Genomic DNA, 14021 nt, shown 5'->3' with positions numbered 1-14021 from the left:
TCAAGGAGGCAATTCACAGATGCTTGGGGAGGTTAAGGGATAACTTGATGGACCTCCACCCAACTCAGGAGAATCCTTCATGAACACAGTTCCCTCCTACAGCTGGCTTCCTTCTCTCGGGCTTTGGTAAAAGCTTCTCCTTACAGCCTCTCTGCCTTAGTGCCACCATTCATAGCTTCTAGCTTGTTACCATGTTGTTCCCAAGGAAGCTTAATTTTTACACCTAAATTAGGTTGCTCAAAGAACGAAAACAAAAACAAACAAATTAAAAAAACGAAGTCAAACCCTAATTATCCCCTTTTCCTCTCTTCTCCTCCCTCCCTCCCTCCCTCCCTCCCTCCCTCCCTCCCTCCCTCCCTCCCTTCCTTTCTTCCCTGCTTCCTTCACAGACAATATTCCCACCCTGGACTCACTAGAGTCTGGGTGCTTACCACAGATCTTGAGATAAAACACGAAGCTGCCTCAGCATCCCTAGCCAGCAGGCAATCCTGGGGCTCTGGGAAGGCTTTGATATGAAGCCAGGGGATTCTGGTACCTGGAGCCCTGCTGGACTGGATTCTGCTCCACATGGAAACCAGGGGTTAGACACCACTGATAGACAGAAGGTCAGGGCCTCAGTGACAGCACGTTCGTTCTGTGTTACTCAGAATTTTGATGAAGACATGAAAAGATACCAAAATAAAGCCTGGAAGATATACTTCAGCAAATACAGTTTCAACAGAGCTTTCGTTTTAGCAGTCACACTGAGTGCCATGATGAGTGGTTCAGGTTTTAGGTTTATGTTTTGTTTTGGTTTTGACACAGAATCTAGTATGTTCTGGCTGGTCTAGAACTTGTGTGTCCTTTTCCTTCACCTCCACGGTGCTAGGGTGACAGGGGTGTGACAGCCTGTTTGGCTTAAGACATAGTAGTTTAGTAAAGACAAGTAATATTCCAGGAGAGAAACAGACAAAAGATTTAATCAGGCAGTTTATGAACTGCAACAAAGAACTGGTGAAGACTTAATCTCCATTGCATTTCCATCCTGGAAACAAAATTTAAAACAGAAAGAAGTCAGTCTCAAGTGATAATGTTTACCTACATACTTGTAAATAAACAGTCCAGAGCCTCAGTCTACTGGACAAGTGTTCACACTGTACTATGCCTGCAGCCCCTACAGTAAAGGCAGCAAAAGGGATGAACTCCAGGGTTAGTGAAAACAAGGTCACAAATTCCTCCGCACTGTTCAGTAGAACAGGAAGTCAGCCTATGTTTTTTGGAGGAAAAATTGGCCATCTCTGTCAAAAGGTTCAAAATTATCTGGAAGACATTATCAAAAATATTTACAAATAGTTATATTTAAGAGTAATTGCTAGGGGCTGGAGAGATGGCTCAGAGGTTAAGAGCACTGGCTGTTCTTCCAGAGGTCCTGAGTTCAATTCCCAGCAACCACATGGTGGCTCACAGCCATCTGTAATGAGATCTGGCGCCCTCTTCTGGCCTGCAGAGACACATGCAAACAGAACACTGTATACATAATAAATAAGTAAATCTTTTTTTTTTTAAAGAGTAATTACTGAGGCTTTTAAAAATAATTTTTATTTAATAGTTTATTTTCTGAGAATTTAACAAGTTGATATTTCCAGTCTTTGAGGGTTGGTTAAAAGAGCTGTGAATGGAGGGATGTGGTGGCACACACCTTTAATCCCAGTGCTCAGAGGGCAGAGGCAGATGGATTTCTGTGAGTTCCGGGACAGCCAGGGTTATGTGAAGAGACCCTGCTTCAAAGCAAAGCAAAACAAAACAAAACAAAAACGAGCTATGAAACGGCTGAAGAGATGGCTCAGCTGTTAGAGGCTAGGCTCACACCCAAAAATATAAAAGAGCTATGAAGAGTCATATTTTGGAAGATTTTGATAATATGAGAAATGTTTAAGATATATATCTGAAATTAACAAATAACAAGATAGTAAGTATATATGTAATAAAATAGCATGTATATATGTGTGTGTATATATATGCATATTTGTATGCATACATATAGACATATTATATTGGCTTAGAGGAAGAAAGTTAGGAAAGATAAACCCTCTTAATTATGATTATTTCTAGATTTGGACAGTAGATAATACTTGTATATATTTTTCTACTTATTCAATCATTAAAAATAATAATGATGCTAGCCGGGCATGGTGGTGTATGCCTGTATTCCCAGTCCTCAAGAAGCTGAGACAGGAGGATACCGGTTTGAGGCTAGCTTATAATAACAAAAACAGCAAGGACAATGATGGCTGCTACTTGCTGCGGATCTACGACACATCAGGCATTGCGGTACTCTCTGCTTAAATGAACCCATCCCAGAGCTCCCTCGTGGATAGACATAAGGGTACTATACCTACCTTAGACACGAAATGGAAAGGATGTGCAAACTCACAGCTGAAGCCTCTCTTCTAGGCCACATGACTAATAGCAAGAGACCAGAGCTCGCTGCAGCCGAGGCCTGAGCTGAGCTCAGCTGGAAGGACAGACTCATAGTTTGTATATCCTGCCCCACTCTGCCTGTTATTCAGTGCCATGCACACTGATGAAATGCATGTTACTGGAGTCTAAGCTTGGGCAGGAAAAGAAAAGTCTAGAAAGAAGGACCCTCAAGAATATCTACACAGCCCTTGCAGTGATTGCTCGAGCTCCATGCTCAAACCCTCTCACAAATGACTAAAACAATGAGAGCACAATGGTAAGTGACTAATTCTCATGGGAGGCAACCCTGAGATCTTCCTGGAAGAGGAGGCCACAAGGTAGATTCTGGACACTCAATACCTCACTTGGGCCTCCCTTGCCGTGGCCTGTTTCCTGTGTTCACCGTCCAGCCACACTCCCCCAGAGTGACCTCATCGGTGCAGGTGCTCAGTTTCAGCCATTATCTTTGTCCCGGCTTTCCCCCACGAGGCTGCTCACCATCCCTGCCTTCCTTTCTCTTTGTCCCTTCTCAGCTGCCCTATTTCTGGTGCTTAATTACAGTCCTGCTATGCAGACAATGTCGATGCCATCCTTCTCAAAAGATGATTGTGTCTGCTTGCTCTTTTGTCCCGAGCAGAAAGACAGCAAGCCCATCCGATCATCAAAAGGAGTGCTGTGTTAGTTGGGAACCATTTCAGGAGGCACCGAGTGATGTCAGCTGTCACCATGCTCACAGGCTCACCCAAGCACCCAGTGTAGCTTCCGATCCGCTTGCTCCTGAAGGATAGCCTATTAAATTTATTACACGTTTTAGACCTGAGTGCTTTACTTAAAACAAAGCAAAACTCTTTTCAGCATGTATTTGAGTAGTGTGTTTGTGTGTGTGTGTGTGTGTGTGTGTGTGTGTGTGTGTGTGTGTGTGTTTTAATGACAGCAAAGGAGAGCTTTGCCCAGCAGGAGCAAATTTAGGCTCTCAACAGTCTTGCTAGGAACTAAGCTCCTCTGTTCAGCCCGAGGTACAGCTCAGCAAACGGACTTCTTGTCTCCATTGGCAATGCAAACCAAAGACTCTGAAACTTTTCAAGACTCTTCAAGTTCCGTAAGACCTGCGGTTCCAAGTTGGGGCAGAAAGCCATCAGCCCCCAAGGGAAGGAAAGGGTACCAACAACTGAAAATGAATAATAATGTTACATACAGAGAAACTGTATTCTTAACAGGCAAAAAATTCTAAGTAGTGTGGAACACGGCTGTATTTTGCTATACACGATCCCGCCCAGGGGCAGCAAAGAGGAGGCATGGTAGACTAGTGGAGGCTTCTGCAGGACCTGCTGGCCACAGGTTTGCTTTTCTCCCTTCTCTCATCTTTTGGCCTCCTAGAAGCCGTCTGGAAAGATCCAAAGAGAAACCTTTTGTACAGTGCAGGAGAGCTTTTATTCCCCCATCATAAATCAGAGAATTGGAACTTCAGTGGCAAGAGGAAGATTTAAGAATTAAAATGATGAAAACTTACAAGATCTCCCCAACAGGATGGTAATTGCACTGCTAATCCCCTTTGTTACAAAAGCTACTGTATTTGGGTGACCTTGACTTCCATTATGTACTGCTACCTTTGGCTCGGAATCTATAACTCAGGGGACTATTAATTATCTGGCTGTAAGTGCCTGCAAGAGTGAGGGGCTTTCTGAAAGAGTAAATGCCACATCGATATGGAGTGGAGTGCCTCGGCGGCTTGACGGCTGTTATCAGCGATTAGGCCTCAACAGCCCATAGTCAAAGCTGGGAGATTATTCCTGCCTGGGCTCCCACACCAACTCAAACTTTTCTCATCCCCACAACCTGCCTGTGATTTACTCCAGCTTGTAAAACAAAATAGTTTATATATGCAATTTAAACACTCCGACTTTCTTTTTTTAATCACCCACATCCCTGGGGCTATATTCTGCATCTAAGGGTTGGTTGAAGATAAAACACTGTGTTTTAAAATATTTTATTTTCTTGGAGTGTTTGTCCCAGAGTATAGCTCAAGCTTGCAGAATCGCAGAATCATATATTCTCATCTTTCCTGTAGGACTATCAGAATGGAGCACACGGGCAATCCTACACCCAGTTCAATAAATGTTCAATATGCTGTGTTGAGGGTTACACAGAGAAGCTTTTTTTTTTTTTTAATGAGCTAGAGATCAAATAAAAGGCAGGCATCTCATTTGCCATCTTTGTCTTTAAAGGCCTCACCCAAATCTGTGTTCTGGCTACTCCGTGGCATCCCTCGGAGACTTTTGTCTTTCGATTATAATCTTTAGTTACAGCCGAAGAATGATTCCAATTCCAAGAAGTTCTCAGCAGTCATGCCTAATCCCAAAGCCAAATTTCCATTTTCCCTCCTAATGCCCTAATTGAATTTAGGGGTGGTTGTGTTTTGCATAGGCACCCACCCCACATCAATGGCATATGTTCAAAAAGAGACTTATGGAGTGGATCAGATAAATATGGGCTGCAAATGTGCTGATTTACCCCAGCTTGTAAAACAAAACAATTTACGTATACAATTGAGACATTCTTTCTAGTTTTTCATAAACCACATCCCTTGGGTGTATAATTGAGATTTCCTTGCCACCCAGAGAGGGTGAGATGGTCCGCAGGGCTTTGTTCCTGGAGCTGAGAGCTGCTTCCTGCTCTTTGGAATGAGCTGCAACAGCCTGGGTTGGTCAGTGCTGCGGAGGCTGCGGCTGGGGTCAGGTGTTTGACCCAGTCCACGACGCTAGGGGGCAGGCTGACACCAGGATTACAGCAGGGACTATGTCTGGGAAGGCAGAGGCCCCAGCAAAGGGAAGCTCGTCTATTTCTTTAGGCTTCGAGAGGGAAAGGAGAATCCAAAGAGGCCACGGATTATGCTCAAAAGCTCTTGCCAGTTGGAGCTATGCTGCCTCGAGAGATGCAAAAACCGCTAATACAAGGAGGACCTTTACTTCTGTGACTGAGCCCTGTGGGCAAGACGCAGATCTTTCCTACAGGGGAAGCTGTGGACCGGAGCACTTTTCCTCAGTTGATGTCAGAATAGTTACATTAAGGTGATTCATCCTGACTAGGAGTGGAGGAGATGGAGGAAAGACCAATGCAACCAGGTCCTCTGGTGGGCTATCCTGACACAGTTGAGGAGAACAAAGTAGATTTTCACGTTGGAAAGACAAGTTGGAGAATCATACAAACACAACACGTGGTGTTAGGCGTTGGATGTGGCTGAAGTACGCTATGGAAGCGTAGGACCGAAGGCTCGAAGGTCGCGCTGGCGCTGGGGAAGGAGATAGAGAAGAAGGCTAAGGATGCCAGCAAGAGCTGGGAGAGCTGGGAGCTTTGGGTGCATTGTTTTATTTCTTGATACAAAAGAAGTCAAGGCAGATATGACTGGGGAACTTGGGTTTCTATGACTTTAAGGTTTTGTATTTAAAGCAATATGTTTTCTAAGAAAAGTAACAGGAAAGATGTATGTACTGGCCACTTTGAAGATAGCTCCAACCTCGGGTCTAAAACTCAAGCCAGAATTCGGCTCAAAAGTTGTAGAAGTCATTCACCTTTATAATTTCAAATTGCACCATTTGGGGGTAATTGAGTCTCTTTTCGCCCCCGCCCCTCTCCTTTTAGTCAAATTAAACTTATTGATTCGAGCCCATTAGTATGTAATGGATTGTTAATTTGACTCTTTTTACAAATCATATTTATCTGCACCAATAAAATATTTGGATTTAACATTCATATATCACATTAATGGTGACACTGATTGAAGGCCAAGCCATTGGAAGGGAAAGCAGACACCTTGTTCTTTGTGCACACCAGGGAAATGTAAGTTAGTGTCGTGAACTCTTGCAAAGACGGACACTTAGGGGTGAGGAGAACTACAGAAAAGGAAGAAATGCACCCCTTATTTTTTCAAGCCTATAGAGTGTTTGCATATTCTTAGCTGAAATGGGGTACCCCAGGGTGTCGCTACTGATGTTATTTAAATTGTGCTTGTAAAAATATCCGCTAAGACCAAAAATCAGATTTTTGATAAGCATCCACTGAGCCATAGCCTCATCCCCATCTCTCCTAGAGAGAAAGGGGAGCCAAAAAAACAACATGCATCCGCCTCCTTCGGTGATGGAAGGCACTGAGCAAGCAGCTTTTAAAAGGGAAAACAATCGTGTTTTCCGTGTATTTCAAATAGATATTAACTGAATGCTGCAGGTGATGAGGCTTTTGGGAACACAGGGCACAACACTACAAGCTACTACCCTTTATAGAGCGCCTAATCTTTGTGTAACTCCTGGAGTGATGCTGAAAATACTTAACGTCTCCAACAGCAGGTGCATCACCAGTGGAAGTGAGTGCCAGCCCAAAGCTGAACACTGTAAGCTTCCCCTGGGTTGCCGACAGTCTTCTGCCTGGAGTCTTTCTTGAACAGGAAAGGCGGCATCTAAATTCCTGTAATGCTCATTGATAGGAGCTGTGGTTTCCCTAAGGGAATAATATTGCTCCCTCCCTCCCTCCCTCCCTCCCTCCCTCCCTCCCTCCCTCCCTCCCTCCCTCCCTTCATTTTTTCCCCCTGCTGTCCTCCCCCCTCCTTTACATTTTTTAAAATTTTTCCTATCTGTAGCAGTCTTAATGTTTTTGTTTGCTTGTTTGCTTTCTTTTTGCAAGCCACCTTAAACCTATCGGGAAGTGAGCAGCTATGTGTTTTAAATGAATAAAAAATAAACACAGGCTTTTCCTGATCGTGGCCAAATAAGGAAAAGGAAGGCACCATCAAAATTTCTTTGTTACTCTCGGGGCTGTCTTATCAATATTGTATAAAGCAAGCAAGTCCTTGGCTAGGTTTTGGAGTTCCTTTTATTATTTCAAGGTTTGGGGAGGGGGGCAAGGAGAGGTATAATGAGAGCTGACCTGTAAAAGGAAAATTTCTTTTTTGCAAAGTGGCATTAAATTTTTTTTCCCCCAGACAGTGACGGGCTGTGGCAATAAGCGGCCCATGATCTTTGCAGACAAGCAGAAGAGTGTGGCTGGTCGTCACTGAACACAGAGCTTGATAGTTACAACTTTTCTCCACAGCTAGCTTCCATAGAAAGTACACTCGGCCGATTTTCAAGTCATTCCATTTGTCACTTGACAGACACATGTCACACAGGAGGTGCCCTGAATAAGGACCCTGATTTTCCCCCTCACTTCTCTTCTAGGATTACCTGTTCTTTGGCCCAGTATGGAGCAACCTGATTTTTGAAGCAGTAACCTTTATTTTTTTTTAAGTCTATTAGCAAGCAAGTTTTCATACTGAATACCTTTATAATTCTTCTCCTAAGAAACTCCACCCCCTCCACAGGCAATCATTATCCTAGGTAAGTCTGCAGCCCTTAGCACAGGAGAGGAGGAGTTTCCTTGGACTCAGCATAAATTTGGAGACAGAAGCAGAGCCAGCTGGTTATAAAGGCGAATGCTTTCCCTTTCTCCCCTGGGTCCTAGACTTTTACACAAAAATACATCAGGGCTTCAGACTGAACCGTAAAACCCCACAGGATCAGGAACCGGTCCACTCCTTTATCTCTCCGCAGTGCACTGGTGAAAACGTATTCCTTGATTACACAGTAAATTTAGGGATTAGAAATGTTCTTCAAAATCTCGACTAAATGACTTCTAGCTGCAGCAATCCTGTTGTGTCATAGCTGGAAAATTAAATGTTAAATGATTCTCGTGTTTATTTTGACTATTGTATGAACTGAGTAATAAGGTAAAAAATGTAAGAATACAAAAGAATTATTTAGTAAATTATATCACAAGGCACTGTCCTTTCTGATATTCAAGGTATCATGAAATGCTAAACACCTTGAGATTGAAAAATATTTTTCAGAGTCAAATGACTTTGAAAGTTACCTAATGTTCTATGAGGTCTGAAGTTTGGAACTTGTTTTTCATTTCTATATTTGAACGTTCCTCACCCGGGTTGACTCGAGCAAGTTAGTATGGGTGCCTAATGGCGTATCATAGAGGATTTAACTTAATTCCACCATAATGAATTAATTCTCTCAGTGACACTGTTTTCATTATAGATTTAATGACATCACCTTGGCCAAGATTCAGGAATTCCGGACTCCAAGTTATCCTGAACAGCCTAAGACCGAAAATGGAAGGGCGATTTTGCTTTGAGTCCATGTGAACTCTGTCGATGAGGGGATGAGCATCTATTATTCTGAGTAGATGAGTTAAAAATAAAACTCCCAACACCGGTGAGGAAATTGGATTCCATATTCTCTTAAACTGTCCTCAGAGACCTTCATTTTTCAAACAAGAAACCAAGCTGAGGAAAGCCTTGCCTGGCATTCCTTTTCATCTGCGGATGGTGTGTGTCCTCGTCTATTCGGTGTAGACAGAGAAGGCTCCGTGCCATCCAGTCAGACTGCAGGAGAATGTTTTCACCAGCTCAGAAAAGGGGGAATGGGTGTAAAAATATTTATGCTGCATTTTCCAGGACTGGGTTTGATTTCCTTTTGGGTTTGTTTATTTTGTGGAATGAGAGGGATGGTGCATCTTATTTTCACAGGCTTGTATTGTTACCCCAGGAATGTTTTGGCAGATGCAAAATTAGAAACAAACTTCATGTTTTCTTCAGTGCCCTTCAGGGCCTGAAAGGACAGGAACAAAGTATCGTGGTTTGTCATCAGAGCTCCAGGAAGCCACAAGGAAACGGAGCTTATGAACCAAATTGCTCAAAACGGGCAAGAAATGAAAAATGTGCAGCAGATGCTCTCAGACTGGAGAACAGGCCCGAGGAAGGCCCGCAGCAAAGCTGATTGGCCTCGAACAATAGCTGTTTGCACACACACACACACACACACACACACACACACACACACACACACACCCCGACCTGCTTGTCTCTAATTCTCTTCTATAGTCATTTCCCTGGGATTTGAAATTGATAACTGTGGACACAAAGACACACTTGGCCTAATTTGCCAGGCTATTTGGAGTCATGGGTGTCACCCTGTGTGTCTGGTATGTGTACAGATGGTTCCTGCTGGCTTCAATAAAATTGGAAAGCACAAAGTCTGTCATTTTTTTCCCCCAGACTATTGAAAGGGGCTGCTTGTCAGTGCCCGGGTGTTGAAATGGGAATGTTATACTGACTCTTTGGAAGTGTTCCTCATGTTTATAGACCAGTAATACAATGTGTGAGTGAGAGAGGGAGCCAATCAATACTGTGGTCCAGTCCACTCTGAGTGCTTCAGTGGAGCACGTGGGATTTCTCCCCCCCCCCCTTGCTGGGAAGTAAGCAATGCACCTGCTTGTTCATGTAAACATTCATTAAGGCAGCAATTTCCAAATGTTATTTTAAGTACCACTTCGTGATTCTTTTGCAATTATCTATCATTTACCTACTTTTCAAAGACATTTGGTTTCTTTAAAAATAAAATAAGTCACCAGGGAATCTGAGGTAGGAGACTTACCTGCTTTGAGACAACATAGGAGAGATCATGTATTAAAAACAAAGCAAAATAATAATAATAATAATAATAATAATAATAATAATAATGATAATAATTCTACAAAGAAAGTTTACAACATTACTCTGAAGAGAAACACACAAGAAACAAAGAACATTCACCATCGCTACAAAGTAACCATCAAAATGATCTTACCTGTCTAAGGTCGGGGAGTTCCAAGCAGGCGTCAGACAGGTGCTCAAGACAGAGATGCTGAAACGGAGAACATCTCTGAAGATGAGGATGGGCAGGCAGTGAGGAAAGGACTGAGCAATCTGAACCAACTCTGACGCCTGCAGAGGCCCTGTCTCCATCCTGGAAGCAGACATTTAGCTTGTGTTAAGGCAGTGGTTCTCAACCTTCCCAGTGCTGCAATACAGTTCCCCACGTTGTGGGGACCCCCCTCCCCAGCCATAAAGTTATTTGGTTGATACTTCACAACTGTAATTTTGCTACTGTTATGAATTGTAATGTAAATATCTGATATGAGGCCCACAAAGGGGTTGTGACCCACAGATTGAGAACCACTGCTTCTAAGCATTATTTGTTTCTTGGGTGAAGAAAAAAATACTTGTCTTTCGGGACTGATCACAGACACGTTTATTGCCTTTTTTCTAGATACGTGCACTGTGTGTTGCAAAGGGAGCTTACTATGTGATAGTCCATTTACCAACCACTGTTTCTGGAGATTCAGATGCAGGCCTTTGGCTTTGTGATTTTGTGGGCTCTTGAAGCTGACCGCACAGGCGGGCAAACTAAAGTTTAGAGTTCAGTTGCCAGTTACCTCACACTGAGGTAACTCAAATCAGGCTGCCTATAATCTGGGGCATCTTCTTACTGTCTAAATCTTACAATGTGTTAAACTCATTCATATTTGGTGTTTTTGTCTCGACAAACACATTTGTCCCGAAAAGTGCTTGCTTTCTCTAGCAGTTGGCTAGTGCCACAACAATGCCAGGTCATGAACCTTCCCCAAGCTACATGGACTCAAACAATGGTTGATTGTTTGTCTTTCTTTAGGCTGGCTCTAGAGAACCAGATTCAGCACCTGAGAGAGATATGTTCCAAATGTCTCCCTCCCCGTGCACTGTGATTCTGGGGCTACCCAGGACCCACCCTTCTTTGGACAAAGGCGGAGAAACAGAGGACTGGCAAGAGTGATTTTACAGAAGTGTATTTGGAGCAACTGGAGATCATGTCTTTGATGATTCCATTGGCTGAAGCAAGACATGGGCTGAACACAAAGTCAGTATGGAGACAAACCACCCTTAGCAGGAGAGACAAAAAATACAGCAAGGCCCGAGACAGGGAGGGATGGCACATTGAGTTCTTTTGAAATTTGTTTTATGTTTTCCATTTCATTTAATTTCTTCTTATTATTATTATCACCCTTTGTTGCTCATGCGTGCCACATACAGCCTGTTTATAGCGGTCAGAAGACAACTTCTAGTAGTCTGTTCTCTCCTTCCCCAATAGGTTCTAGGGACCAAATTTGTGTTATTTGGGCTTCTTTGGCAAGTGCTGTACACCACTGAGCCATCTTGCTAGCCCCATTTTTATCTCATTTTACTTTGATCTTTGTCTTTTGGGAGACAAGATCTCTCATGAAGTCTGACCTCCAGCTCATTATGTTGCTAAAAGTGACTTTCCTGCCTGCCCCACACCCCTAAGATCTGGGGCTGAGAGTGAGCATAGCCACTCCTGTTCTTAGCCACAGGACAACAATTTTCCGCAACTTTTAAATCCCAGCACTCGAGAGGGAGAGGCGGATGAGTCCGAGGCCAGCCTGGTCTACAGAGCGAGATCCAGGACAGCTAGGGCTATACAGAGAAACCCTGACTTGAAAAACCACACACACACACACATACACACATACACACACACACACACACACACACACACACACACACACACACGCACACACACACCACACCACACACATACACACACACTCAGACACACACACAAACACACACACACACACACACACACACACACACACACACACACACACACACATGAAGTACCTCATCCAACCCCAGTCTAAGTGCAAGGATATTTCACTACAGCAAGGACAATGCACTGAATGTCCAATGTGACCCTCTCTGCATTCTGAAGAAACTTAAGTCTAAAGAGTTTAAAAATAAACAAACAACAACAACCAATAGCAGGAGCAGCAGCAACAAAACAACTTTCCTAGCGGGAGGAAGCGGGAAAATGCTAAGGATGTTTGAAAAAGCCACAAGGAATCACACTACTTTTTAGTTATGAAAAACTTTATACAATACATGAAGATATAATGCATGTACATATATTGTTCAGATGAAGTTGGGCCACTTGGGCTGATCATGCTCTGGCAAAAAACATTAGACTATCTAACAAAAACACTGTGTGAGAAATCTCCTTTCAAGTTGTTGGTCAGGGTTGTACAAAGAGACTCCCAAAATAACATAGGCTGCTGGCATTGCCCTTGGTTGCCTCCCAGAGGTTGAAGGTAAGTTTCTCCTGCTGAAAACATGATACACTTTGGCACAGGATTCAGAAGATCTGAGCTAGATATGGCCTGAAAACCTCCTCCCTGTGGACTAGCTTTCCTAGTGCCTGAAGGTGCTGTGTAAGCTTCCAAGGCAGGGAAGCAACCAATAATCCTACCTGGCTGTGATGCCTATGGTCCACAACAATGACCAGAGTGGCAAAATATCTCTAAAAATTCAGAGGGCAGCTGATCGTAGAGTATCCAGCCGAATGAATACAGCTACAATACTCCTGCACCTATGGAATACCGAAGAAGAGGGGTCAGAAATACTGTAAGAACCGGAGCACCAGAAATCTGCTGTGAGAGTCTATCCCCTAGAAATGACAGGGCAGCTTCACCCAGGATACCTCAACAACACGGCTGCCTGGATGAGTACAACACCAATGGACACACTGACATGGAAGGGGGAAATCTCGTGGGGCCCCATGTCTAGACAAAGAACTGCAGACAACCAGGGAATGCTGAGCAGAGGAGAGCCATGAATTTTAGAGGGAGCAGGGGAAAAAGAAGAGATTAGAAGGAAGAAGGGTGTGTGTGATCTATTTTATTCTTTTAAAACTTATTATATATATATATATATATATATTATATATATATAATATATATATATAAAGGATCAAATGAGAGGCAGAGAAACAGACCAATCCCAGCTCTGTCTGCCCCTGATCTACAAAATCAAAATCAGTCGGATCGGAATCACAGGCATTTCCTTATTTTCTTCAGAAACTGAGGAGCTGTTGACCTGCAGGGAGAATAGTTTAGTTCAAAGGAAAGCACAGTACAAAATGTCTCCACAGCTCTTGTAGCACCACCGTGGGACCATCCAACCTTTGCTTTTGGTTTGTTTGTTTGTTTTGTTTTATTAAGATTTACTTATTTTATGTATATGAGTGTTCTATCTGCATTGCACCTTTATGCCAGAAGAGGGCATCAGATTCCATGATAGATGGTTGTGAGTCACCATGTGGTTGCTGGGAATTGAACTCAGGTCCTCTGGAAGATCAGCCAGTGCTCTTAACCACTGAGCCATTTGTCCATCTAACCTTTGTAACTGAAGTTAGATGCTAGGCATGTGCATAGGCTCACACTGGAACTAATGCTTCCATAGACTGACTTACCCTATCCTGAAGTGTTTTAAAAGCATAAATAGAGAGATAGGCCAACGTGTTACACAGCACTCACTGGCTCCTTCACAAAGAACCAAAGCCACAGGTAAACAGCTGCATGTCTGCAGTGACAGCGGAAGAACATTAGAATTCAATAGTTTAACAAAAAAGGGATGGGGTGGGGAACCTCATAAAATCCAGAGACCTGGGGCAGCAGCATAATAAAAAAAAAATCTCAGTAGCTGCCCCCTGGCTTCACAGATGGGGTGTATGTGGGGGGGAGGTGTCTCAGTGAAAAAAGGAATTCTGGAAACATCAGTCAAATGTAGACACTGATCATCCTAGCCAAGTGGAAAACCAAATAACCCCTGCAGACTTTTAGGTCTAAGTTGGGAAATGAACCAAGTGAGGTCTGCACAGTAGCTTGGCTTT

This window comes from Peromyscus eremicus, chromosome 5, assembly GCF_949786415.1.
Source record: "Peromyscus eremicus chromosome 5, PerEre_H2_v1, whole genome shotgun sequence".
NCBI classification, from domain to species: Eukaryota; Metazoa; Chordata; class Mammalia; order Rodentia; family Cricetidae; genus Peromyscus; species Peromyscus eremicus.
The sequence above is the reverse complement of the archived record's forward strand: the minus strand, read 5'-3'. Positions refer to the sequence as shown.